Genomic DNA, 27,726 nt, shown 5'->3' with positions numbered 1-27,726 from the left:
TCTGGCTGACTTCACTCTATATAGTAGGCTCCAGTTTCATCCACCTCATTAGAACTGATTCAAATATATTCTTTTTTAATGGCTGAGTAATACTCCACTGTGTGTATGTACCACAGCTTTCTTATCCATTCATCTGCTGATTGACATCTAGGTTGCTTCCATGTCCTGGCTATTATAACCAGTGCTGCGATGAACATTGGGGTACACGTGTCTCTTTCAGTTCTGGTTTCCTCGGTATGTATGCCCAGCAGTGGGATTCTGGGTCATAAGGCAGTTCTATTTCCAGTTTTTTAAGGAATCTCCACACTGTTCTCCATAGAGGCTGTATTAGTTTGCAATCCAACCAACAGTGTAAGAGGGTTCCCTCTTCTCCACACCCTCTCCAGCATTTATTGCTTGTAGACTTTTGGATTGCAGCCATTCTGACGGGTGTGAAATGGTACCTCATTGTGGTCTTGATTTGCATTTCTCTGATAATGAGGCGATGTTGAGCATCTTTTCATGTGTTTCTTAGCGATCTGTATGTCTCCTTTGGAGAAATGTCTATTTAGTTCTTTGGCCCATTTTTTGATTGGGTCATTTATTTTTCTGGAATTGAGCTGCAAGAGTTGCTTGTATTTGTTTTTTATTTAAATTGATTTATTTTTGAGGTTGTTTGTCAATTGCTTCATTTGCTATTATTTTTTCCCATTCTGAAGGCTGTCTTTTCACCTTGCTTATAGTTTCCTTTGTTGTGCAGAAGCTTTTAAGTTTAATTAGGTCCCATTTGTTTATTTTTGCTTTTATTTCCAGTATTCTGGGAGATGGGTCATAGAGGATCCTGCTGTGATGTACGTCAGAGTGTTTTGCCTATGTTCTCCTCTAGGAGTTTTATAGTTTCTGGTCTTATGTTTAGATCTCTAATCCATTTTGAGTTTACTTTTGTGTATGGTGTTAGAAAGTGTTCTAGTTTCATTCTTTTACAAGTGGGTTGACCAGTTTTCCCAGCACCACTTGTTAAAGAGATTGTCTTTAATCCATTGTATATTCTTGCCTCCTTTGTCAAAGATAAGGTGTCCATAGGTGTGTGGATTTATCTCTGGGATTTCTATTTTGTTCCATTGAGATTTTTAAAATAATGTCTCATGGGTTTATCACTAACAGACAAAGCAGGTACACAAGGCCTTGCTGCCTATGTGTGAGCTGAATAACAAATGTGCAGTGACTACTCACTAACAGACTTTGATAGGAGTTACATGATTTGTCACTGGTCATGTTATTTATATAACAACTTGTGGACTAAAGAAGTAGCAGTAAAATTAGTACTTTACAAGATTATTCAGATTATACCACGTAGCTGAAATTCATAAATTTTGGAACAGCACAGAAAGGAGATTATCTGAATGCATGCATGTGCCTGTGTCTTCAGTTGCTATTGTTATTAAAGTCAGCAGTATAACTGAAATAGGGGAGTCTGGGTGATGTTTAGGTTCAAGTATCGAAGATTGTTTTGGTTTGTAAAAACTGAGACACCTATGAAACTAGATAGCTAGTGAGCATAATAGATTCATGATGCCAGGGAAAATGCTGAATTTTAATGACTAAATTTAATATTGATACAATTTAAACCAAGTTTCCTAAGAAGAGAAAACACAGGGAAAATTACCAGAAATGAGTAAAAAACTAAAAATATTAGCTTGATTCAAGGAGCACAGATTGACAATGAAGTGTGAGATGTTAGAGAAGCTGAAGAAAGAAAGAAAAATTCTTATGAGTCTAGCATGACTTAGTGACTAAACCACTACCACCAAAGCATCATTTTATTCATGCCATCTCCAGTTTCTATATTAGCAATGGGAAAAAAAAAAAAACCAATTTGCCAACATACCTGGAAGATATTAGGATATCACAACTGATTAATATAATTCTCCGATTTCAACTATTTGCAGTTTCCTTGATTTGGCATCCTCTGTGTGATGGTTTCACCAGTTCTAGGCGTCATAGCGTCACATGAAAAGTCCAGAGGAAGAGAAAGCTTTGAAATCTTCCCTTCATGTCTCATTGGGTGGAGTTAAGTGCTATGTTCATTATTCATTATCTGGAGAAAGCCACAAAATGACTGATTTTGAACAGGAATCTTGAATCATTAATTGGCAAGGGGAATGAAATTTGTATTTGAGAAAAAACATTCTGTTTGGATAAGAACCATGATCCCAAATGCCTGATTACCCCAGCATGGAAGAGAAGTGTTATGTTAATATTCCATCCACCACATTCTCTGCGATCAAATTCATGGCTCGATCTCTAGTCATATCATTTATTACCACATGGTTATTAAAATTGTTTTTTTTAATGCTTACTGTTCTTATCTATAAAAAGGTTGTGTATCTCTGAAGCTTCTTTCCTTTCTTTTTTTGATCCAAACTATTATTAGCTCCATATACAATGGCTTTCTCAGTTCTTCCAATTCCATCCTGTGTGCAGGCCTTCACAAATACTGTCATTCCATCTGTCTGGAGAACATTTGTTTTTTTGTTTTTTGTTTTTTGTTTTTTTTTTTCATTTCTATTCTTTAGAAGTCTAAATATAAGTGTCATCTGAAAACAATCTCTCAGATACTGCCATCAGACTAATTAGGTTCTTCTCATAGCAATTTGCACTTCTCATTCAAATAATGCATTAGGAGCAATTAACTAATTAATCTCTCAAATATTTTTATTTAATATTTGTATAATGTGGTTTATTATAAACCTTATAATGGCAGAATTATGTCTCTGTATTCACTGCTATATGCCCATTTCTAGCAGAAAAAGGTGAGCACACGCTTTACTTAGATATTTATGTAAGGAGAAGGGAGAAGAGAATTTTAAAGAAAGATGGAGAAAAAAATAAGAGAATGAAGACAGGAGTGAATATCAAAAAGAAGTACTTACCATCCTATTGCCTTCAGGAATGATGGGAGATCACACTGAAGAATTTAAGTGGGGATGCAGTAAAAATAATTGATTAGATTGTTTTGTCAGAGCATTCTTTTCTATTGCTTTCATTAACAACTATTCTATATGAAATTATTTATTGTTCATTTGTTTCAGTGGACTTCAGTTTGTATGGAATAGAAGCAGTTCAGTCTCCTTTCCAAATTTATTCCCAGGGCCTAACATCATGTCTGCCAAAAAATTGTGAGTGAAATTAAATTACTAATAAAGCATGATTTAGAATCATTTATCAAGTATGTGATTAAATGTCTACTCAGAAATTAAATTCTTAGTTAAATACTATTGTTTGGCTTCTTAATCAAAAAGGTCTCTTGTGTTTTATGAGTTGATTTAATAAATGATGTGTCATTGTACATTCATTCACTGCAACTGTCCAGGTCAACAAAAACAGCCCTTTCACCCACTATTTATTTGCCTTTCTAACCATTAGAAAAGAATATTTCCAGAACAGCTTAATCAAGTTTTAGCACAAGAAAGTGGAGACTAAATTTGGCATCTTTGTGCATATAAACAAGTAGCTTCATTTAATCTACTATTCCTTCATCTGACATATAAACTTTGTCAGAGGAACAGCCATTTTCAGAGATTATAACATTTATTATTCTTTTTGCTTATCTTCAATAATAGTTGTGGGGTTTTTTTCCCCCTTTTCAAGAGTTATTTGCCTTTTGGCAATGCTGCTTATTTCTCATAGAATTCTTTTAAAATAAATGTCATGAGGGGATATTGCCAGGTAACCTTAAAGCAGGCTTTCTCCCACAACTTCATTTTATGGAGTCCCTTTTGTGGAAAAGCCATCACAAAGCACTGTCAAAATTGGAAACAAAACAAAAGTCACACAGCCAAAAAAATCAATGATCTTTCAAATAAACCAAGATTAAATCAAATCAAACTAGCTTTAAGCTTAAACTTTAAACCCAGTCAGAATTTGGTGCACCTGACTGGGCCAATTACATTCCAGACACTTGTGTTGTAACAGGAGCCATCCTTTTGGGTAGTAATTGATTGACCCAAAATCCAAATGAAAATTTAGAATCAACTCATAAAACATAAACAAAGAAAAAAAGTTGCACAAAACTAATAATTTATCTTCAAAGTATGAATTTTTATCAATCAATTTAAATTTAAAAATGCTTTTAAATATTTAGTCACATCTCACAGTAGTTACAACTGCCTTAATTGTAAAGGGCCAGCCAGAAAGTCTCTGCTTTCTTCACTCAAGTAAAATTGTTTTTCATGTGATGGAAAGTAAAAACATTACTGGGAATTCTGAACTTTTTTCATATGGTCTAAACAATTCTGGAGCTAATAAACAAGTTTCTAAATACTTTATTTCAAACTAAAATGTATTTTAATAGAATTAAGTAAAGTAAAAAAAAAATGTGCATCTGCAATATGCCTAGAACAGTTTTTTATTGTTTATATCTGCTCAACTAATTTGATCTGCTTTAAGCAATATAAGGCATTGGTAATTTAATTCCACACACCAGGAGATGATAAAGAACAACTTGTAACTGAGAAACACTGATAAAATAATATTTTTTGCAACACCTCATAACTTGTTTTGTATGTATCAATGTAAATCAAAATATACTGATGGCATCTTCATAGAATAAGTTTTACAGAAAGGGGCTTACTGTAAAAAGGTCAATATTGTTGTAACAAGCAGAATAATGGCTCCCCAAATGTGTCCTCATCTTAATCCTTGTAAATGCAAATATGCTAATTTACTTAGTAAAAGTGATTAAGTTAAGAAACTTAGAAGCCAGAGCATTCTGGTTTTTCCAAGGTAGACCTGATTAAAACACAAGGGTCCTTGTAAAGGGAGGGCTGGAGTGTCAGAGTCTGAGAAAGAAATTTGAGGACATTGCATTGCTGGTTTTGATGTTGGGGAAAAGGGTCATGAGTCAAGGGATGCAGGTGGCTGACCTCTAGAAGCTGAAAGATGCCAGATTCTGGGAAACAGATTCTTCCCTAATGCCCTCAGAGGGAATGAAGTCCTGGTGACAGTTTGATTTGAACTCAGTGAAATCTATCTGACTTCTAACCTCATGAAGGATAACAGATTTGTGTTGTTTTTAAGCCACTAAGTTTGTGGTAATTGCTACAGTACCAATAGTAAACTAATTTAATTGTCTAATAGAATTAAAGTAATAAGAATAATACAGTATTAAAAGCATGCTTGCTATATGGTAGGCACTATATTAAGAGCTCTCTTTGAAATATCTGTTTCATCTATACCACACTGTTATGAGTTACTTATTATTTTTTGAACAGTTTTACTAGAGTATAATTGTTATACAGTAACCTGAACAAAATTAAAGTGTACAGTTTGTTTTGGCAGACATACTCATCCATGAAAGCAACATGACAATCAAGATCAATAAACATATTTGTCACCAGCAAAAATTTTCGAATACACCTTTATAATTTCTCTCCCTGCCATCTCCTTTCTCTTTCCCCAGGCAAATTCTGACGATTTTTTTTATCACCTAGTTTAGTTTATCACCTAGTGCTAGTTTAACTTTCCTAGAACTGTGCACATTTCAAGTATTATAACATGCATTTTGTATTATTTGCCTTTCATGCAGCATAAGTGAACTTAGATTAATCCATATTATAATGTGTACTTACTTCCAGCCAGTATTCTACAGTGCAGACATACTACAGTTTGTATTATATACTGTCACTTGTTGATGGGCCTTTGTTTTCTTTCCAGTTTCGGGCTATTAAAGATAGAGTTATTTTGAGTGTTTATATATGACTTTATGGCCAGTCACTGGTCATAGAAAATACGCTTTTCAGAAAACACAAGAGAAGACTCTACACATGGACATCACCAAATGGTCAATACCAAAATCAGATTGATTAAATTCTTTGCAGTAAAAGATGTAGAAGATTTATACAGTGAGCAAAAACAAGACTGGGAGCTGACTGTGGCTCAGATCATGAAGTCCTTATTGCTAAATTCAGACTGAACTTGAAGAAAGTAGGGAAAACCACTAGACCATTCAGGTATGACCTAAATCAATTCCCTTACAATTATACAGTGGAAGTGAGAAATAGATTTAAGGGGCTAAATCTGATAGAGTGCCTAGTGAACTATAGATGGAGGTTAATAACATTGTACAGGAGACAGGGATCAAGACAATTCCCAAGAAAAAGAAATGCAAAAAAGCAAGATGGCTGTCTGAGGAAGGCTTACAAATAGTTGTGAAAAGAAGCCAAAAGCAAAGGAGAAAAGGAAAGTAATAAATAAATATTTGAACGCAGAGTCCCAAAGCACAGCAAGAAGAGATAAGAAAACCGTCCTCAGTGACCAGTGCAAAGAAATAGAAGAAAACAAAAGAACGGGAAAGACTAGAGATCTCTTCAAGAAAATTAGAGATACCAAGGGAACATTTCATGCGAAGATGGGTTCAATAAAGAACAGAAATGGTATGGATCTAAAAGAAGCAGAAGATATTAAGAAGAGATGGCAAGAATACCCAGAAAAACTGTACAAAAAATATCTTCACGACCAAGATAATCATGATGGTGTGATCACTCACCTACAGCCAGACATCCTGGAAAGTGAAATCAAGTGAGCCTTAGCAAGCATCACTACGAACAAAGCTAGTGGAGGTGATGGAATTCCAATTGAGCTATTTCAAATCCTAAAAGATTATGGAGCTCTCAAGGCAAGAATACTGAAGTGGTTTGCCATTCCCTTCTCCAGTGGACCACATTATGTCAGACCTCTCCACCATGACCGCCTGTCTTGGGTTGCCCCACGGGCATGGCTTAGTTTCATTCAGTTAGACAAGGCTGTGGTCTTAGTGTGATTAGATTGACTAGTTTTCTGTGACTATCATTTCAGTGTGTCTGCCCTCTGATGCCCTCTTGCAACATGTACCATCTTACTTGGGTTTCTCTTACCATGGGTGTAGGGTATCTCTTCACAGCTGCTCCAGCAAAGCACAGCCACTGCTCCTTATCTTGGATGAGGGGTATCTCCTCCCACCGCCCTTCCTGACCTTCAATGTGGGATGGCTCTTCTAGGCCCTCCTGCACCTGCACAGCCACCACTCCTTGGGCGTGGGGTCACTCCTCCCAGCCACAGCCCTTGGCCAATGACATGGGGTGGCTCCTCCCTGCCACATTCCCTGACCTCAGACGTGGGGTATCTCCTCTAGGCCGTCACCCCTGGCCTCAGGGGTAGGGTAGCTCCTCTCAGCCACCACCAGAATGTGGTCCACTGGAGAAGGGGATCACAAACCACTTCAGTATTCTTGCCTTGAGAATCCCATGAACAGTATGAAAAGGCAAAATGGTAGGATACTGAAAGAGGTACTCCCCAAGTCAGTAGGTGCCCAATATGCTACTGGAGATCAGTGGAGAAATAACTCCAGAAAGAATGAAGGAATGGAGCCAAAGCATAAACAATACCCAGCTGTGGATGTGACTGGTGATAGAAGCAAGGTCCGATGCTATAAAGAGAAAATATTGCATAGGAACCTGGAATGTCAGGTCCATGAATCAAGGCAAATTGGAAGTGGTCAAACAAGAGATGGCAAGAGTGAACATTGACATTCTAGGAATGAGTGAAATAAAATGGACTGGAATGGGTGAATTTAACTCAGATGACCATTATATCTACTACTGCAGGCAGGAATCCCTCAGAAGAAATGGAGTAGCCATCATGGTCAACAAAAGAGTCCAAAATGCAGTACTTGGATGCAATCTCAAAAATGATAGAATGATCTCTGTTCACTTCCAAGGCAAACCATTCAATATCATAGTAATCCACGTCTATGCCCCATCGAGTAATGCTGAAGAAGCTGAAGTTGAACAGTTCTATGAAGACCTACAAGACCTTTTAGAACTAACACCCCAAAAAAGATGACCTTGTCATTATAGGGGACTGGAATGCAAAAGTAGGAAGTTAAGAAACACCTAGAGTAACAGGCAAATTTGGCCTTGGAATGTGGAATGAAGCAGGGCAAAGACTAACAGAGTTTGGTCAAGAAAATGCACTGGTCGTAGCAAACACCCTCTTCCAACAACACAAGAGAAGACTCTATACATGGACATCACCAGATGGTCAACACGGAAATCAGATTGATTATATTCTCTGCAGCAAAAGATGGAGAAGCTCTATACAGTTAACAAAAACAAAACCAGGAGCTGACTGTGGCTCAGATCATGAACTCCTTATTATCAAACTCAGACTTAAATTGAAGAAAGTAGGGAAAACCATTAGATCATTCAGGTATGACCTAAATCAAATCCCTTATGATTATACTGTGGAAGTGAGAAATAGATTTAAGGGCCTAGATCTGATAGACAGAGTGCCTGATGAACTATGGAATTAGGTTTCTGACATTGTACAGGAGACAGGGATCAAGACCATCCCCATGGAAAAGAAATGCAAAAAAGCAAAATGACTGTCTGGGGAAGCCTTACAAATAGCTGTGAAAAGAAGAGAAGCAAAAAGCCAAGGAGAAAAGGAAAGATATAAGCATCTGAATGCAGAGTTCCAGAGAATAGCAAGAAGAGATAAGAAAGTCTTCTTCAGTGATCAATGCAAAGAAGTAGAGGAAAACAACAGAATGGGAAGGACTAGAGATCTCTTCAAGAAAATTAGAGACACCAAGGGAACATTTCATGCAAAGATGGGCTCGATAAGGGACAGAAACAGTATGGATCTAACAAAAGCAGAAGATAAGAAGAGATGGCAAGAATACACAGAATAACTGTATAAAAAAGATCTTCATGACCCAGATAATCACGATGGTGTGATCACTCAACTAGAGCCAGACATACTGGAATGTGAAGTTAAATGGGTCCTACAAAGCATCACTACGAACAAAATTAGTGGAGCTGATGGAATTCCAGTTGAGCTATTTCAAATCCTGAAAGATGATGATGTGAAAGTGCTGCACTCAATATGCCAACACATTTGGAAAACTCAGCAGTGGCCACATGACTGGAAAAGGTCAGTTTTCATTCCAATTCCAAAGAAAAGCAATGCCAAAGAATGTTCAAACTACTGCACAATTGCACTCATCTCACACACTAGTAAAGTAATGCTCAAAATTCTCCAAGCCAGGCTTCAGCAATACATGAACTGTGAACTTCCTGATGTTCAAGCTGGTTTTAGGAAAGGCAGAGGAACCAGAGATCAAATTGCCAACATCCGCTGGATCATGGAAAAGCAAGAGAGCTCCAGAAAAACATCTATTTCTGCTTTACTGACTATGCTGAAGACTTTGACTGTGTGGATCACAGTAAACTGTTGAAAATTCTGAAAGAGATGGTAATACCAGACCACCTGACCTGCCTCTTGAGAAATCTGTATGCAGGCCAGGAAGCAATAGTTAGAACTGGACATGGAACAACAGACTGTTCCAAATAGGAAAAGGAGTACGTCAAGGCTGTATATTGTCACCCTGCTTATTTAACTTATATGCAGAGTACATCATGAAAAACGCTGAACTGGAAGAAACACAAGCTGGAATCAATATTGCCGGGAAAAAATATCAATAACCTCAGATATGCAGATGACACCACCCTTATGACAGAAAGTGAAGAGGAACTAAAAAGCCTCCTGAAAAAGTGAAAGAGGAGAGTGAAAAAGTTGACTTAAAGCTCAACATTCAGAAAATGAAGATCATGGCATCCGGTCCCATCACTTCATGGGAAATAGATGGGAAACAGTGGAAACAGTGTCAGACTTCATTTTTTGGGGCTCCAAAATCACTGCAAATGGTGACTGCAGCCATGAAATTAAAAGATGTATACTCCTTGGAAGAAAAGTTAGGAGCAACATAGATAGCATATTCAAAAGCAGAGACATTACTTTGCTGACTAAGGTCCATCTAGTCAAGGCTATGTTTTTTCCAGTGGTCATGTATGGATGTGAGAGTTGGACTGTGAAGGATGATGCTAAAGCTGAAACTCCAGTACTTTGGCCACCTCATGTGAAGAGTTGACTCATTGGAAAAGACTTTGATGCTGGGAGGGATTGGGGGCAGGAGGAGAAGGAGTCGACAGAGGATGAGATGGCTGGATGGCATCACTGACTCGATGGACGTGAATCTGAGTGAATTCTGGGAGTTGGTGATGGACAGGGAGGCTTGGCGTGCTGTGATTCATGGTTTTGCAAATAGTTGAACACGACTGAGCGACTGAACCGAACTGAACTGAAAAGATGATGCCGTGAAAGTGCTGTACTCAGTATGCCAGCAAATTTGGAAAGTACAGCAGAGGCCACAAGACTAGAAAAAGTCAGTTTTCATTTCAGTCCCAAAACGGCAATGCCAAAGAATGCTCAAACTACCACACAATTGCCATCTCACACGGTAGCAAAGTAATGACCAAAATTCTCCAACCCAGGCTCCAACAGGAAATGAAACATGAACTTCCAGATATTCAGGCTGGACTTAAAAAGGCAGAGGAACCACAGATCAAATTGGCAACATCTGCTGGATTATCAAGAAAGCAAGTGACTTAAAGAAAAACATAGACTTCTGCTTTACTACTACATCAAAGCCTTTGACTGTGTGGATCACAATAAACTATGGAAAATTCTGAAAGAGATGTGTATACACAACAACCTAACATGGCTCTTGAGAAACCTGTATGCAGGTCAGGAAGCAACAGTTAGAACTGGACATGGAATAACAGACTGGTTCCAAATGGGGAAAGGAGTATGTTCAGGCTGTATGTCACCCTGCTTATTTAACTTACATACAGAGAACATCATGAGAAATGTTGGGTTGGATGAAGCACAAGCTGGAATCAAGATTGCCCAGAGAAATATCAATAAGGTCAGATATACAGATGGCACCACCCTTACGGCAGAAAGTGAAGAGGAACTAAAAAGCCTCTTGATGAAAGTGAAAAAGGAGAGGGATAAAGCTGACTTAACACTCAACATTCAGAAAATGAAGGTCATGATATCCAGTCCCATCACTTCATGGGAAATAGATGGGAAACAGTAGAAACAGTGCCAGACTTTATTTTTTCAGCCTCCAAAATCACTTCAGATGGTAACTGCAGCCATGAAATTAAAAGGTGCTTAGAAGAAAAGTTATGACCAATCTAGTTTAGTTCAGTTCAGTTCATTTCAGTTCAGTGGCTCAGTCGTGTCCAACTCTTTGCGACCCCATGAATCACAGCACGCCAGGCCTCTCTGTCCATCACCATCTCCCACAGTTCACTGAAACCCACGTCCATTGGTTTGGTGATGCCATCCAGCCATCTCATCCTCTGTCTTCCCCTTCTCCTCCTGCCCCCAATCCCTCCCAGCATCAGAGTCTTTTCCAATGAGTCAACTCTTCGTTTGAGGTTGCCAAAGTATGATATCTTTAGCATCATTCCTTTCAAAGAACACCTAGGGTTGATCTCCTTTAGAATGGACTGCTTAGATCTCCTTGCAGTCCAAGGGACTCTCAAGAGTCTTCTCCAACACCACAGTTCAAAAGCATCAATTCTTCGGTACTCAGCTTTCTTCATAGTCCAACTCTCACATCCATACATGACCACTAGAAAAACCATAGCCTTGACTAGACGGACTTTTTTTAGCAAAGTGATGCCTCAGATTTTGAATAAACTATCTAGGTTGGTCATAACTTTCCTTCCAAGGAGTAAGTGTCTTTTAGTTTCATGGCTGCAGCCACCATTTGCAGTGATTTTGGAGCCCAAAAAATGAAGTCTGCCACTGTTTCCACTGTTTCCCCATCTATTTCCCATGTGTGATGGGACCAGATGCCATGAGCTTCGTTTTCTGAATGTTGAGCTTTAAGTCAACTTTTCAATCTCCTCTTTCACTTTCTTCAAGAGGCTTTTTAGTTCCTCTTCACTTTCTGTCATAAGGGTGCTGTCATCTGCATATCTGAGGTTATTGATATTTCTCTTGGCAATCTTGATTCCAGCTTGTGTTTCTTCCAGTTCAGCGTTTTTCATGATGTACTCTGCATAGAAGTTAAATAAGCAGGGTGACATTATACACTTTGACGTACTCCTTTTCCTATTTGGAACCAGTCTGTTGTTCCATGTCCAGTTCTAACTGTTGCTTCCAACCTAGATGGCATATTAAAAGCAGAGACTTTACTTTGCCAACAAAGATCCATTTAGTCAAGGCTATAGTTTTTCCGGTAGTCATGTATGGATGTGAAAATTGAACTCTAAAGAACGCTGAGAGCTGAAGAATTGATGCTTTTGAACTGTGGTTTTGGAGAAGACTCTTGAGAGTCGCTTGGACTGCAAGGAGATCCAACCAGTCCATCCTAAAGAAAATAAATCCTGAATATTCATTGGAAGGACTGATGCAGAAGCTGAAACTCCAATATTTGGCTACCTGATGCAAGGATCTGACTTATTGAAAAAGAACCTGATGCTGGGAAAGATTGAACACTGGTAGAGAAGGGGATGACAGAGGGTGAGATGGTTGGATGGCATTACCTAGTCAATGGACATGAGTTTGAGTAAACTCCAGGAGTTGGTGATGGACAGGGAGGCCTGGCATGCTGAAGTCCATGTGTTCCCAAAGAGTCGGACTCGGCTGAGTGACTGAACTGTACTGAACTGAAATGATATGTCTTTATAGGGACATATACTTTTATATTCTTTTTGCAGTAACATGAGTGGATCTAGAGATTGTCATATTGAGTGAAGTAAATCAGAAGCAGAAACAATATATGGCATTCCTTATGTGTGGAGCCTAAAAAGACATGAAAGATATAAACTTATGTACAAAACAGAAGTAGACTCACAAATGGAAATAGTGGCAGACTTTATATTTTGGGACTCCAAATTACTGCAGATGATGACAGCAGCCTTGAAATTAAAAGAAACCTGCCCTTGGTAAGAAAGCCATGACTAACCTAGACTGTATATTAAAAAGCAGAAGCATTACTTTGCTGACAGAGGTCCATCTAGCCAAAGCTATAATTTTTCCAGTAGTCATATGGATGTGAGAGTTGGACTAAAAAGATAGCTGAGTGCTGAAAAATTGATACTTTTGAACTATGGTGTTGGAGATGACTTGAGAATCACTTGAACTGCAAGGAGATCTGACTAGTCAATCTTAAAGGAAATCAATTTTGAATATTCATTGGAAGGACTGATGCTAAAGCTAAATTTCCAACACTTTGACCACCTGATGTAACAAGTTCACTTATTGGAAAATACCCTGATGCTGGGAAAGATTGAAGGCAGGAACAGAAGGGTATGACAGAGAATGAGATGCTTGGATGGCATCACCAACTCAATGGACATAAGCCTGAGTAAACACCAGGAGATGGTGAAGGACAGGGAAGACTGGAGTGCTTCAGTCCATGATTTCACAAAGAATTGAACACAACTAAGTGAGTGAACCACAACAATTTACAGAACGAACCTATGTTTGATACAAATAAAAATAGTTGGTGAGTTTGGGAAGGACTGACACACGCTGCAATATTTGAAAATGGATAACCAACAAGGGCCTACTCTATAGTGCTTGGAGCTCTGCTCAATGTTATGTGGCAGCCTGGATGGAAGGGGAGTTTAGGGGAGAATGGATACATATATATGTGTGGCTGAGTCCCTTTGCTGTCCACCAGAAACTATCACAATGTTATTAATTGGCTGTAATTCAGTACAAAATAAAAGTTTAATAACAAGAAATAATATATATTTATTAACTATTATTTTCATTTTATAGATGAGGAAGTGTGCCTTATGAGGGAAAAGGCATAGCCCAATGATGAAAACTGGTAAGTGGAACAGGTAGGGTTTAAACTATATTCCTCTAACTCTTCTCTGTCAAATAGTGTAGTTTGAGAATAAAAGAACATTAATAGAGGTCTCCTCTGAGCCTAAATAAATTTAACTCATAAAATTAAATATATCTATATCAATAGCTCAGGTACTAAAAATGTCTGACCAGGAAAAATACAAGAGTCACTAAAAAAAAAAAACAAAGCCAAATATGACCTTCTTTTTATATATTCATCATATCCACAATGAGAAATGTAGGTCACTGTAGGTATTTCAGAGCAGCCATCCCTCTGAAAATGTTTGTCCTTTGGGCTGGCACCATGCAGGGTCCATCTGTTGCTTCACCCCTGGCTGCAATAGATTGGTCCAGAACTGGGCAGCTGCATCACATTTATTCATACAGATCCCCTTCCTGGGAATTAAAAAGTCAGTACTGCAAAAAATGTACTTCATCTCTCCTGGGCTGAATGATCCTGTAAGTGGATAATAAGAGCATCCCACAGTGATATGTTTCACCACAAGGACTAGACTGAACAAGAAAGCTATTCTGCAAAGAGTGAGAAAATAATTAGTTGTAAATGTAGACAGTGTTGACAGATTCAGAGATAACACTACAACTTTTCCAATCCCTGGTTCTAGTATATTATTAAACACAAAAAATTACTAAGTATTTTTCCTTCTTAGGTTCTTTGAGATGCACTCATGGCCTTATAATCATTATTTACTTATTGATTAGTTAGCCTCAGTGGACTTAAATTTATCGCAACATAGTCAAGTATATATCAAATATTGGGAGAAACTCTCTAGACAATGATTCACCATTGTTTCTTCTTATGTTCTGTGTAGTTGTGACATGTGTCAGTACATGCTAGACCACCAGTTAAAAACCCTGAAATATCCAAAAAAAAAAAAAATCAATATTTGGTGCTTGGTAACTGTCATTTTTCTATCTTATCTTCTTGATAGCAGTCATTCAGGATAAGATTCTAGTACTAAATATATAAAAATCTTCTATTCTGTGCCTTATCCCCCATGTAATATAGTCAATCATACTCATCAGTTTTCCAATTATGTTTCCAATATTTCATGAATTTCCTTATTAATACAATAATTGGTGTTTATAAAATTCATTTTCTTACCTTATTACTATGGCATGTAATTCATGCAGCTTCCATATCATCTTCACATTCCTGTTCAACCTCCATTCAATTTAAGTTGAAAACAGGCGGCCTCAAAAAGCTGACTTCATATACTTAAAAGAAGACCACAGAGAATTCATTAATTTATTCCATTTAATATCATTGTCTTTTATATATATATATGTATATATGTGGCCTGAAGAACTATGAACAGAGGTTCGTGGCATTATATAGGAGGCAACGACCAAGACCATCCCCAAGGGAAAAAAAAAATGCAATAATAGCAAAATGGTTGCCTAAGGAGAACTTACAAATAGCTGAGAAAAGAAAAGAAGCAAAAGGAAAATGAGAAAAGGAAAGATCTACCCATCTGAATGCACAGTTCCAAAGAATAGCAAGGAGAGATAAGAATGCCTCCCTAAGTGATCAATGCAAAGAAATAGAGGAAAACAATAGAATGGGAAAGACTAGAGATCTCTTCAAGAAAACTAGAGATACCAAGGGAACATGTCATACAAAAATGGGCACACTAAAGGACAGAAATGGTATGGACCATATAGAAGCAGAAGATATTAAGAAGAAGTGGCAAGAATACACAGCAGAATTCATGCGAATTGCTGGGCTGGATGAAGCATAAGCTGGAATCAATATTGCTGGGAGGAATATCAATAACCTCAGATTATGCAGATAACACCACCCTTATGACAGAAAGTGAAGAGGAACTGAGGAGCCTCTTGATGAAAGTGAAATAGGAGAGGGATAAGCTGGCTTAAAACTCAACATCCAAAAAACTAAGATCAGGCATTATTTCCCATCACTTCATGGCAAATATATGGCAAACAATGAAACCAGTGAGAGGCTTTATTTTGGGGGGGGGGGACTCCAAAATCACTTTAGATGGTAACTGTAGCCATGGAATTTAAAGATTCTTGCTCCTTAGAAGAAAAGCTATGCCCATCCTAGACAGCACAATAAAAAGCAGAGATATTACTTTGCCAACAAAGGTCCATCTAGTCAAGGCTATGGTTTTCCAATAGTCATGTATGGATGTTAAGTTTGGATTATAGAGAAAGCTGAACGCTGAAGAATTGATGCTTCTGAAGCATGGTATTGGAGAAGACTCTTGAGAGTCCCCTGGACTGCAAGGAAATCCAACCAATCCATCCTAAAGGAAAGCAGTCCTGAATATTCATTGGAAAACCTGATGCTGAACCTGAACCTCCAGTACTTTGGCCACCTTATGTAAAGAACTGAGTAATTAGAAAAGACCCTGATACTGGGCAAGATTAAAGGCAGGAGGAGAAGGAGACGACAGAGGATGAGATGGTTGGATGGCATCGCTGACTCAATGGATATGAGTGTGAGCAAGTTCCAGTGGTCAGTGATGGACAATGTAGGCTGGCGTGCTGTAGTCCATGGGATTGGAAAGAGTCAGACATGAATGAGTAGCTGAATTGAACTGATATTATTTTCTTATGTTCAGCATGACACTTACCTCAGGGTCTCCTCCTTTAGCTTCATGTTTTTTATGTAATCTACCCACCAAGAATGAGGATTACGTTTTGAAACTGAATTTCAAATTTACTCTTGGATATATTTTTAAAGGTCACAACATTCTTCTTACTCTAAACCCAAGATTTCTTCTCCCATAGACTATGACTAAATTCTCTCCCTTAGATTGTCACTATCAGCTTCCATGACATGGTTTCCATCAGTATTTTACACACTTCCTGGAAAAGTTTATGTAAATGTTTTAAGAAACTGGTTAGTGGGTCCTCCCACCTCTGCATATTACTCATTACTGCCCATCTTTCCACACCTTTTTTCACCTTATTCATTTTTTTAAGACACATTACTTGCTATTTTGTGTCCAAGTCATTTATTGCAATGTTTTTTATAATTCAATATATGGTTTTATATTTTTAATATAAATTTATTTAATTGGAGATTAATTACCTTACAATATTGTATTGGTTTTGCCATATATCTGTAAGTAGCATGTTTTTGGTGTAGTGGTAGACTGAGCAGGAAGAGATTTAGTTGAATCCATTTGCAGTCCATTTGATATTATAGGTTGCATTTTGTAAAATAAACCAGTCAGAAGATTAGTTTTGTGTAGGTTATGAAGTCCCTTGGGATTTATTTCATTTAGCTAGAAAATGAGAGTTTCAGAGTTAAGTATCTACCAGTAGAGATCTCTTGGCCACCTTTTGTGCAAGCTCCAACTATATAATTTCCACAAATCAAACTTAAACCTGAGGTACAAGGTCAAATTATTGTAACCATATGCATATCCCATGATGTGGCAAGTCACATCTAAATATATTTTCAACAGAAACATATTCATATGTCAATTTAAAAAGAAAGTACTAAATATTTATAGGAGCAGTATTCATAACAGCCCCAAGCTTAAAACTACATAAATCCCCACTGAAAACAGGAATGATGAATAATTTATAGAGTGAAATACTATACAACAATGAGAATAAATCATTCATTTGCTGTACTTAATAATATGTATCAATTTCAAACCAAGTGCTGAGCTAAAGAAACCTCAAACTATATATATATATATATATATATATATATATTTATATTCTTGTCTTATTTCCTTTATATCAAGTGAAAAAATAAATATGAACTAATCTGCTAGAATCCTGGATAACAATACCTTTGGGGAATTGCATAGTGACTTCAAGACACAATGAGAAGCATTCTTGATGCATTTCAGAAATGTTGACAATTTTCTGTTTCTTGATCTGAGTGTTGGTTATGCAAGTGTGCTGCTAATGAAAATTTATCACATTGTAGAATGATATATGCATATTTCTATATGAATATTTTCTTTCAATAAAATATGTTAAAATATTAGCTAATATCAAAGATCTAAAGATTATATCCACTTGAAATCTTTTCATAGGTTTGTTTTGATTACATGCAATTAAACTATAAAACACCTTAAGCTTGTTTATTTTCAACACATGCCAAATTTTCTAACTATTATCTGTGTCATATCACAGACTTCATATAATTCTTATATGTTCCAAGGAAAATATAATGGGTATTTTTCAAGAAGATTGAAATATTCCCAAAAGACTACTTTTTTCTCTCCCTAAAAAGCTCTTACTCATCTTTGAAGAACTAGCTCAGTTGGTACCTCCTCTGTGAAAGCTTATCATTTGCACCACAGGGCAGAAGCTGTTCCCTACTTTGTGAACCACATACAGAGTTATTAACTTTGACAGCTTTTAAGGCATTGTGTTGAGATGACCTCGTCACAGTTTCAACTTCTCTACTAGATTGTGAGTTTCTCAAGAGCAAGAGCATCCCTTTATGCATTATAGTCTCACTAGCACTTAAAAAATACATATAAAATATCTAGAAATAATTTCAACCAAAAAATGTTGGAAACTACATGGAAGACAGGACAAAAGTACTCTAAATTAAGTTATATCAGTCAGGAACTAAGTACTTGAACTATGTGTTGCATGGTTCTTTTAGAATTAATTCTGTTGATATTTCCTCTTTTTTTTTGTTCACAAATTTATTTACAGCTCAAACAGATTATTCAATTATGGCTTCCAGTTTGAGAGGCTCAAATAATTTGAAGAAAGTGATTATAACTGGGCTCAGGAAGCAAAGGCTCAATCTGCATTGCCCATATCACAGTATACTACATCTGATGGCAAATACGTATTTGAAATATGGTTAATCTATATAATATATTTGTATTTGTGTGTGTGTGTGATTTATTTTTAGTTACTCTCTCTAAGCTTCAAAAAAGCTTTCTGGTTTGGCATGTGGGCCAGTGGAGCAAGGAAGCCTGGTGTGCTGCAGTCCATGGGGTTGCAAAGAGGCAGAAATGACAGCGACTAAACAACAACCACCACCAGTGGAGAAGGCCACCTCCCAAGGTAAAAGAAAAAAGACTAGGTCAGTGGCGTTAAATCAAGAGATCTATATTAAAGAGTTTAGCACTAAAATTTCTTTTAGAAAGACCTATCCATTATCTCAGTTCATTAATAAAACAACTCTCATTTTTCTACCACTAAGGAGTCTTGTTGTATTGATTTTTCCATTGTCATCATAACTAGGAAGCAGTTTTAAGAAAACTGTTGCTGTGCTGCAGCAATGAAAACAACAACAACAACAAAATTCTGGCCTCAGCCACAGCGATACTTAGGTCTGCTCTGAAAACTAATATACTTCAGTCTTCTGGATATTTTAAATCATGTTCCTTATAGCTTCCTCTATGCATTTTCAGAAAAAAAAAAGTATAAATTGTAATCCCTCTCCAGAAAATGTCTTTACTGTATTTGTTTTGTACAAAGCATAGCCCTGTGACTGAGTCAGGAAGTAAAAAAACATCTGAAGTTAGCTTAACTTCACTTCAAGGGGTAAACAGCTTTGTAATTGCCAAGTGGGATTAAGTGATGGTATCTGAAAGGAAAAGATAAGGGGGTCATCTTTCTGTAGAAAATGCAGAAACAAAGGGAAATATTTAGAGAAATAAACCAATAATAATATTAATAGACAAACTCTATTGATTGCTCATTCTCTCAACATTTTGCATTATTTATTTCATTTAATTTCGTTTGCAAGATTTAAGCTGTCTTTATTACAGTCTTATTCTCATGTAACAGATCAGTGTGTGCTGCATACTTAGTTGCTTCAGTCTTGTCTGACTATTTGCTACCCCATGGACTGACTTCAGCCCACCAGGATTCTTTGTCCATGGTATTTTCTAGGCGGGAACGCAGAGTGGGTTGCCATGCCCTCCTCCAGAGGATCTTCCCAACCCAGGGATCAAACTCTCAGTCTCTGGTATCTCCTGCATTGCAGGTGGATTCGTTCCTGCTGAGTCACTGGAAAAAAAATCTTAGGTAATTTAAATATTTTGCTACAAATTATAAGTCTTCCCTGGTGGCTCAGAGGGTAAAGCGTCTGCCTGCAATGCTGGAGACCTGGGTTCGATCCCTGGGTTGGGAAGATCCCCTGGAGAAGGAAATGTAACCCACTCCAGTACTCTGGCCTGGAAAATCTCAGGGACGGAGGAGCCTGGTAGGCTACAGTCCATGGGGTTGCAAAGAATTGGACACGAGTGAGCGACTTCACTTTCCTTTCACTTTAACAAATTATGAACATTGAATAGTAAGGGTGGGTTTAAAATTCACCCAAATAACATATGACCTGAATCTTTAATGATTCTACTTATGCTGCCTTGTTTAAAAGTGTTCATAAAGACATGTGAAGCATCATACAAATGATTCTTTGGAATGAAACAATAGCTCTTACAGATCCTACTTTTAACATAATTTATTTCATTCTTGTTGGAAGTATTTATGTAAGATATCCTGAGTAATTTCCAGAAGTAGAAAGGGATAGTGTTCATGGATAAAAATATGCAATATACACACTAGTCACATCTATGTAGACACTTCCAGGGATAAGAGCACAATCTTTGATAATTGAGAACTTAAATAAATGGGTGTTATAATAAACATGTCAATTATTTTAAACTAATTTTTATGTTCAATGTAATTGCAATTAAATTTTAATAAAAGTATGCCCTCAAAAGTTTATTAGAATTTATTTATAATTACAGAAAATTAAAAGGAGAAACTATAGGAAAAAAATATTTCAAATTGCAAACTACCAATGAATTTTAAAATGTTAATCTTAGAGTTTAAGTGCAACTTGTAAACATTTTTCTAAAAACAAATTTAGTAATATATAACAAACTTCATACACAAAAGTCTAGTAATTCTCCATTTAAGAGTAAGAACAAGGAAAAGAATAATTTAACAAAGTGTTCTTCACGGAAATGTACTTCATTACATTCATTTTATAAAATGAAAAAATAGGATTTCAACATATGAATTCTGAATTTTGGGAGGATGTCAATATTCAGTACATAACCAGTGAGAGAGTGGTGAGAGTGGTTAGAATAAAAAGATCTATTTAGTGGAGCCCTGGATATTGAGAAGAAATGAAAACAAGATGCAGTTAGATTAGGCCAGTATATGAAGGGGCTATGAAGCCACAGAGTGCAAAGTCCCTCTGTAGTTCTCAAGGTCTGAATGTTCTGCCTCCTACATGGCAGAATATCCATAAGCTTTAGATTTTTCTAGTAGGATCAGCATTGGTCTCTGGGAGGAAAGGGAGAGAGACAAGTGATTTATTCGAAAATGCAGAGGCAAAATGTGCAAAAGCCCCAGATGAGGTATATTTGAACAGTCACTGACATAGGTTGCCTTCTTAAACATTATTGAGTTACTTTTTTTTTTTTATTTTAGGTAAAAGTACACTTTGAATGGTTAATATTTAATTAGGCACTGAAACTAGCATATGCACTATTACATTTTTAGTTTTTAAAAAAACTTTATGTATTGGAGTAAGATTCCTGACCTGTATGCAGTGATGCATTTACTACAGAGAACTGTGCAGAAATTGCATACTATCCACGTAGACAGGTTTCCATTATACTTTGCCTATTGATAGAATATAAAAAGCTTTGAATTTGACCAGGCTGTCCATTCATTCATCTCTGAAAAAGTTAAATGACATTTTATTTTAGCTACTAACAGCATTAAAAAGCTTATACATTAGGTAGCTTCTCACAATGTTATTTATGCTCAATGGCATTTAGCACATTGTACAGAGTGCATCTTCACATCCAGATTCAAATAGAGATGTCTCATTTGAGTGCCATATGCTAAAGAACTGGTATTTTGAGACAGAAGTACTAATAACCTGAGTTTCTTAACCACCAATATGGACTTCTTATTCTGAAAACTTGTCTTCTTGTCCACATCATACAGTGCTAGTGAAGTAATGCCAACAATTGCCCTGTTGTGTATTAACCCAGCAGTAGAGCACTAGGTCCGTCTGATGATGATGGCAGGCACTATTATATCCAGGTAAATAAAAGCCCATATTTTGAAATACCAATTTGAGATTCAAGTCAAGGGTACAATGTATTAAGAACTGAGTTTTCAACAATCTGGTATACTGAATAATATAAACAATTACGGAAATTGATGGCAATGATACCCAGGATGAGTTCCTAGCTGCTATTGTTTAATCACTCGGTCATGTCCAAACTTTTTGTAGCCCCATGGACTGGGGCTCCTTTTCTCTTGGGATTTCCCAGGCAAGAAAACTGGAGTGGGTTGCCATTTCCTTCTCTAGGGGATCTCCCTGACCCAGGGATCAAATCCAGGTTTCCCCCATTGCAGGCAGACTCTTTACCACTGAGCCACCAGGGAAGTTATTACTTGCTATGGAGACATTTTTTCAAATGCAGTTACTCAAATAACATAGCCATAGAGATATTATTTTGCAGACTAAGGTCCGTCTAGTCAAGGCTATGATGTTTCCAGTAGTCGTGTATGGATGTGAGTGTTGGGCTGTGAAGAAGGCTGAGTGCCGAAGAATTAATGCGTTTGAACTGTGGTGTTGGAGAAGACTCTTGAGAGTCCCTTGGACTGCAAGGAGATCCAACCAGTCCATTCTGAAGGAGATCAGCCCTAGGATTTCTTTGGAAGGAATGATGCTCAAGCTGAAACTCCAGTACTTTGGCCAGCTTATGCGAAGAGTTGACTCATTGGAAAAGACTTTGATGCTGGGAGGGATTGGGGGCAGGAGGAGAAGGGGACGACAGAGGATGAGATGGCTGGATGGCATCACTGACTCGATGGATGTGAGTCTGAGTGACCTCCGGTATTTGGTGTTGGACAGGGAAGCCGGATGTGCTGCGATTCATGGGGTTGCAAAGAGTTGGACATGACTGAGCGACTGAACTGAACTGAACTGAACTGAAGATCATCCTGCAAAATGTATAAGAAATGTGAAGTTAGGGTGACAAAGAATGACAATAATGTTATGCAAGTCAAACTTGGAAATTACATTAAGTATGTCTGCTCTCAGAGAAAAGCAGTAAATCCATTTTGTGTAAACATTTATTTTATTGTAGTGAAGCAACTTGTATAATTTGAGCATCACCTTTCCTTTCCAGTGAAACAGAAATAAAAATTTAGCAACAAACAGAAAGTTATAATTGAGAATGTCAATTGCAAATAATATCCTACAGGTTCTACTGATTTTTCCATTGAGTGGAAGGGCTCAAGTCATAATCAGGAGAGAATTTTATGTTAAAAGTGTCACCTTAAATTGTAAGGATGTTCATAAACATTACAACTAAACATGCCAAAGGAAAAGACACGTTGTCAAAATACCCAGTTAGCCCAATCAAACATCTCAAACCCACCCTTTGCTGACCTTCTGTAACTCCATTTTTAAATGTGTTTTTTTTTCTTTTTCTAAACAAGAGAAAGTTGACAGATACAAGTTGGTAAATGCTAACTGTCTATTCACACAAGACACAGTATAATATCTGAGCCCAATATCTAGAAAAAGAACAAAAGCTAAACATTTTGTGCCCTATTACACAGGAGCTTAGTAACCCTCCAGCTTTCAGAAGAGCTAAGTGAACATAAGATTTTGCTTTTTCCCTAGAGCATGGTAGTGTTGATTCCATAGAGTTTTTGTAGAGACATAAAGGATAAAAATTGATTTGGAACAGAAAGGGGTGGAGATTCTTTTTCCCACTAAATTCTGCTCAAAGTAATGTTGAGAAACATGGCATAAGGAAGAAAAGAGACCTCAAAAACAGGATAACTTTGCACAAGAAGGGAAAAAAATACTGCAACTTGCTCTCAGGGACTAGAGAAAAAAAAAAAAAAAAAGAAAAGAGAGCCGGAATCCATTAGTGTTCCATTAGTCATCCTCTCCTTTATCTTCATCTCCTTCCTCTTTCCCATCAACTTCGTCGTCTTCACCTTCACCTTCATCCCATCATTCATGAATATCTTCCAATCCTTCCTCCTCCTCATCTTTTTCCTCTCCTTCCCCCTCTTCATCATCCATCTCAGGAATTATGTAGTACTGTAATGGATTTGGCCAAATATCATCTTTGATGGCCTCTCCTAACTTATCTGCACCTGGATCAGAATGATCAGTAAACCAGGTGAAGAAACTCTCTGGTTCCTCATGCTGTCTCTTCCTGCTGGCTCTCTTCTGTGTTTCTTCTTGTGTGTTTAGTCAAATCCTTTCTGGTTTCCATTTGATTTCAGCACACTTTGAAGATGAATCACCACTCTCATTCAGATGAAATTCTTTGGAGAGAATTTTACTTTTGAAGTAAGAGTTTTCATTAAAATAAAAATCTATTCTGTAACCTGATTTAACATCTTCAAATTATGTCAATTCAATTCCTATCAAGTAGTGCAGCATTCTTCTTCCTCCTTCACAAGCAGTACAGACACTTGTAGATGGTTGGCAAATAGTGTCACCCCAAAATTATGGAGTTTGGTGAACAAGTCTGACCGCCTCTGAAAAAAAAAGGTTGATGGAGTTTGTTATATTTCTGTTCTTTCAGAGTCTCTTCACTGGCTAGTTCATTAAATCTGTCATTTGCTTCATCAATATGTTCAGTTGCTTCTTGCTGTTCTTTTCTCTCTTCAGCAAGTTTGGAGAAGTAGACATTTACTTTGATCCAGAGGAAGGAGTCAGTCTCAGTTTATCTGGTCTCTTTACTTAATGTGGAAATGAAGACTGGTGTTTGGGAGATGTGCTGTGGGAAAAGCCAAAAATCAAATCAAGGGAAAACCCATGCACAAGGAGCTCTGAGACCTCGTATTACTTAATTTCAATTCTCCTAACAGTTTTTTGAGGCAGGCACACATTTTTCTCTCCATGGTAATTAGTGAAAGTGATAATGTTAGTCGCTCACTGTGTCCAACTCTTTGTGACTCCATGGATTATAACCAATCAGGCTTCTCTGTCCATGGAATTCTCCAGACAAGAATACTGAAGTGAATTGCCGTTCTCTTCTACAGGGGATCTTCCTGACCCAGAGATTGAACTAGGGTCTCCTGCATAGCAGGTGGATTCTTTACCAATGGAGCTATCGGGGCAGCCCAATTCATAGACAGGCATATAATATTTAGAGAGCCTGAAGAACTCAAACACATCTCACAGTTAGAGGACAAACTCAAGCTGTCAATTTAGGTCTGTCCAGCTCCAAAGTCCACCAAAGGCATGTCTGATCCACAAAGGAAACACAGGTGATAAGCCTAAACACATTAAGAGAAATAAAGAACTAAAACAGTAAAACTACTTAAAGGCCTTTATCAGAGAATTCTGATAATGAATTTATTACTTTAAAAAACAAATCTGATAAGAACCAATCAAACAGATTAAAATGGAATGATAGATTAGCGTGGAGAAAAGTAACTATACAACAACTACAGGCTTTTTAGGAAAATCTGAATTAATGTGGGAATAAAAACAACAACAACAAAAAAGACAAATTTATGACAGAATAATTAACAGAATAGATAACTGAATGAATATGAGGAACAGAGGATAAGAGAAAGTTAATAATGACTGATATTTGAAAAGTACTAACAGCATATTTAATATATCTTGAAAGTCAAAAATTCTTGACGTATTTTAGTACCAATATTGTCTGAGTTCTAACATATTTCTTTCTTTACATGTATAGCCTTATTTCACCTCATTGTAGTCCTAAAAATTTAGTGTATATATTTGCGATGTACTTTTAAAACTGGACAAGGCTGTGTGAGCTTTTGATATGAGCAAACATACATAACAGAGAGCTCAGCAGCTAATGCAATCTTAATTGTAGTCTATACTATGGTTACCAAAATGTATTCTTGATTTCCATATATTTGTATGGAGTTAGTGTTGGTATTTGCTGAAATGTAATTTTAGTTAATTCAGTGTGAATTTTTATTTCTAAATAAAGTAGATGTCATTTCGTCTTAGAAAATTCTAAGAAATAAACGGATCTTTAAAATATTTTTCTTAACTATTATTATTCTACAGGCAAGTAGCTGTACATTATCAAGAAAGCACATGTTGCTTATTTTGAGGATTATGTCACGTCTTCTGCTCTTTCTCAGAGAAGAAACGATTTGGTTATTTGAATTACTGTCAGCAACACAAATGTTTAATTCAAATTGAGATATAAACCAATTATGTTAGGAGAGGATCATTGACAACTGTAGCATTCCAGGAACTTTGGCCCTGGCTGGCCCAGAATGAGCAAAGAAAAGCATTAGGAGACCCATAAGGAGTGTTTATTTCCATAATTCATGCTAAAGAACTGAATTTGGAGACATTCTTAACTCTCTGAAAAAAGTAAAGTCAATACAAATTCAAGTTTGTTTGTTTGTTTTTCTAGATGGCTTAGTAACATCATTAAAGCATCCAAATGTCAACTTTCCCACAAAACACTAGCAGGCATGAGACAAAAAGTCCCTGTAATCCTGCTTCTCCCAGTAAGCTAAAATGTATTGCATGTTTACAAGCATTGTGTAATCTATCTTTACATATTTTTCTCATTCAATTCACACATCAGGTGCTATTTTTACCCTGATCTTACAAACATATAAAGTGAGAGGCAAAGAGTTATATGATTTGCCTTAATCACCCATTTATTTTTCTTTTTAGCTCCAAAATTACTCAACAAATTTGAGGAAAGGTTCTTAGTGAATAGGCACTTTGGTTTATCAATAATCATGAGTTCTCCATTCAAAGACACTTAAAAAACAAATATCTCATTACACCTTATCTAAACAGATAACTTGCTTTGACTCAACCACAAATATTCATATATTTTGAAATAGCATTTTGGAAAGAAGTCTCCAGAAAATAGATAAGATACTATAATTACCAGAATCAGAATGATCTGTTTGATTTTTAATGTTTTTTGAAATTTTTAATTACTTTCAACAATCACCTAGCATACATTCAAATATACCGACTGAGCTGGTAGGATCTGCACATGCTCATCATCTTAGAATGATGATGAGCTCATCTTAGTCAACTCTATAGTAACTGGGATGCTCAGACATCTTTTAGAACAGAATTTTGAATCAATATTGGTCAGGGAAAATAATACAAAAACAAAGAAACAAAACAAATTTAAAAACCACAAACTACCTTATATAACTACCTATAAACTGCCTTATGTAATTTAGGAATAAACTTTTTAGCATAGAAATTAAAGACTAACAGGAAGAGTTGGAATTCAAAAGGCAAGGATGCAATTAAGTCATTGCCAAGACTCAGAAAACTGCCATGGAAGGTCAGGGAAGTATATACTGCAGGACTGGGCCTGCACCGCATTCGATGGATTCGTCTCACAGACTTGCAGGAAAGAGGTGAAATCTCAGAATTCCCAATCATCTGTTTCAATCTCATCATTTATTTCAATCTCTCACCTAAGTCATGAGGTGGTTGGTTCTCAGGAACATACTGGGAAGCCATAATGAATCTGACATCTACCCAAGAATCTTGCTACAATTCACTAAAAGAAAATGACTTCTTCCCTTCGTTCTTCACTATTCTAGTCACATACCTCAAAGTCTGCCTTAGAATTGTAGAGGAAAATGTATTCTGGGAAATGTCATCACCAACTTCTCAGCAATCTCCAAAGTCAGGCTTAGAAGGAGACAATGGTGATGGCAAGCAGCCAACAGGTAATCTAAATTAGGAAACACTAAACCCTTTAGGTCACGTGTCTCTCCCCGTGTAATTGTTTACACATGTCATAGCTTAGTGACAACCTTTTTTTGATATCTTCTAATTTAAATATTGAAATATAGAGTTACCCATTATTAACATACATTATGCTAAACTATTCGGGACTGGAAGTAAAGGAAAACAATTGTTTGTACAGATTTGAGAGTTGGATCATAAAGAAGACTGCATACTGAAGAACTGATGCTTTCAAACTCTGGTCCTGGAGAAGACTCTTAAGAGTCTTGGACAGCAAG

At 36.9% G+C, this 27,726-nt stretch overlaps 1 pseudogene; it reads right to left on the bottom strand.

Moving 5' to 3' along the window:
• Nucleotides 1-23,123: 23,123 nt before the first annotated feature.
• On the bottom strand, nucleotides 23,124-27,217 carry LOC101121273 (protein SET-like; annotated as a pseudogene).
• Between the last annotated feature and the right edge of the window lie 509 nt (nucleotides 27,218-27,726).

This window comes from Ovis aries, chromosome 10, assembly GCF_016772045.2.
Source record: "Ovis aries strain OAR_USU_Benz2616 breed Rambouillet chromosome 10, ARS-UI_Ramb_v3.0, whole genome shotgun sequence".
Lineage (NCBI taxonomy): Eukaryota > Metazoa > Chordata > Mammalia > Artiodactyla > Bovidae > Ovis > Ovis aries.
Note: the sequence above shows the minus strand (reverse complement) of the source record. Positions and strands in the feature narration are given on the sequence as shown.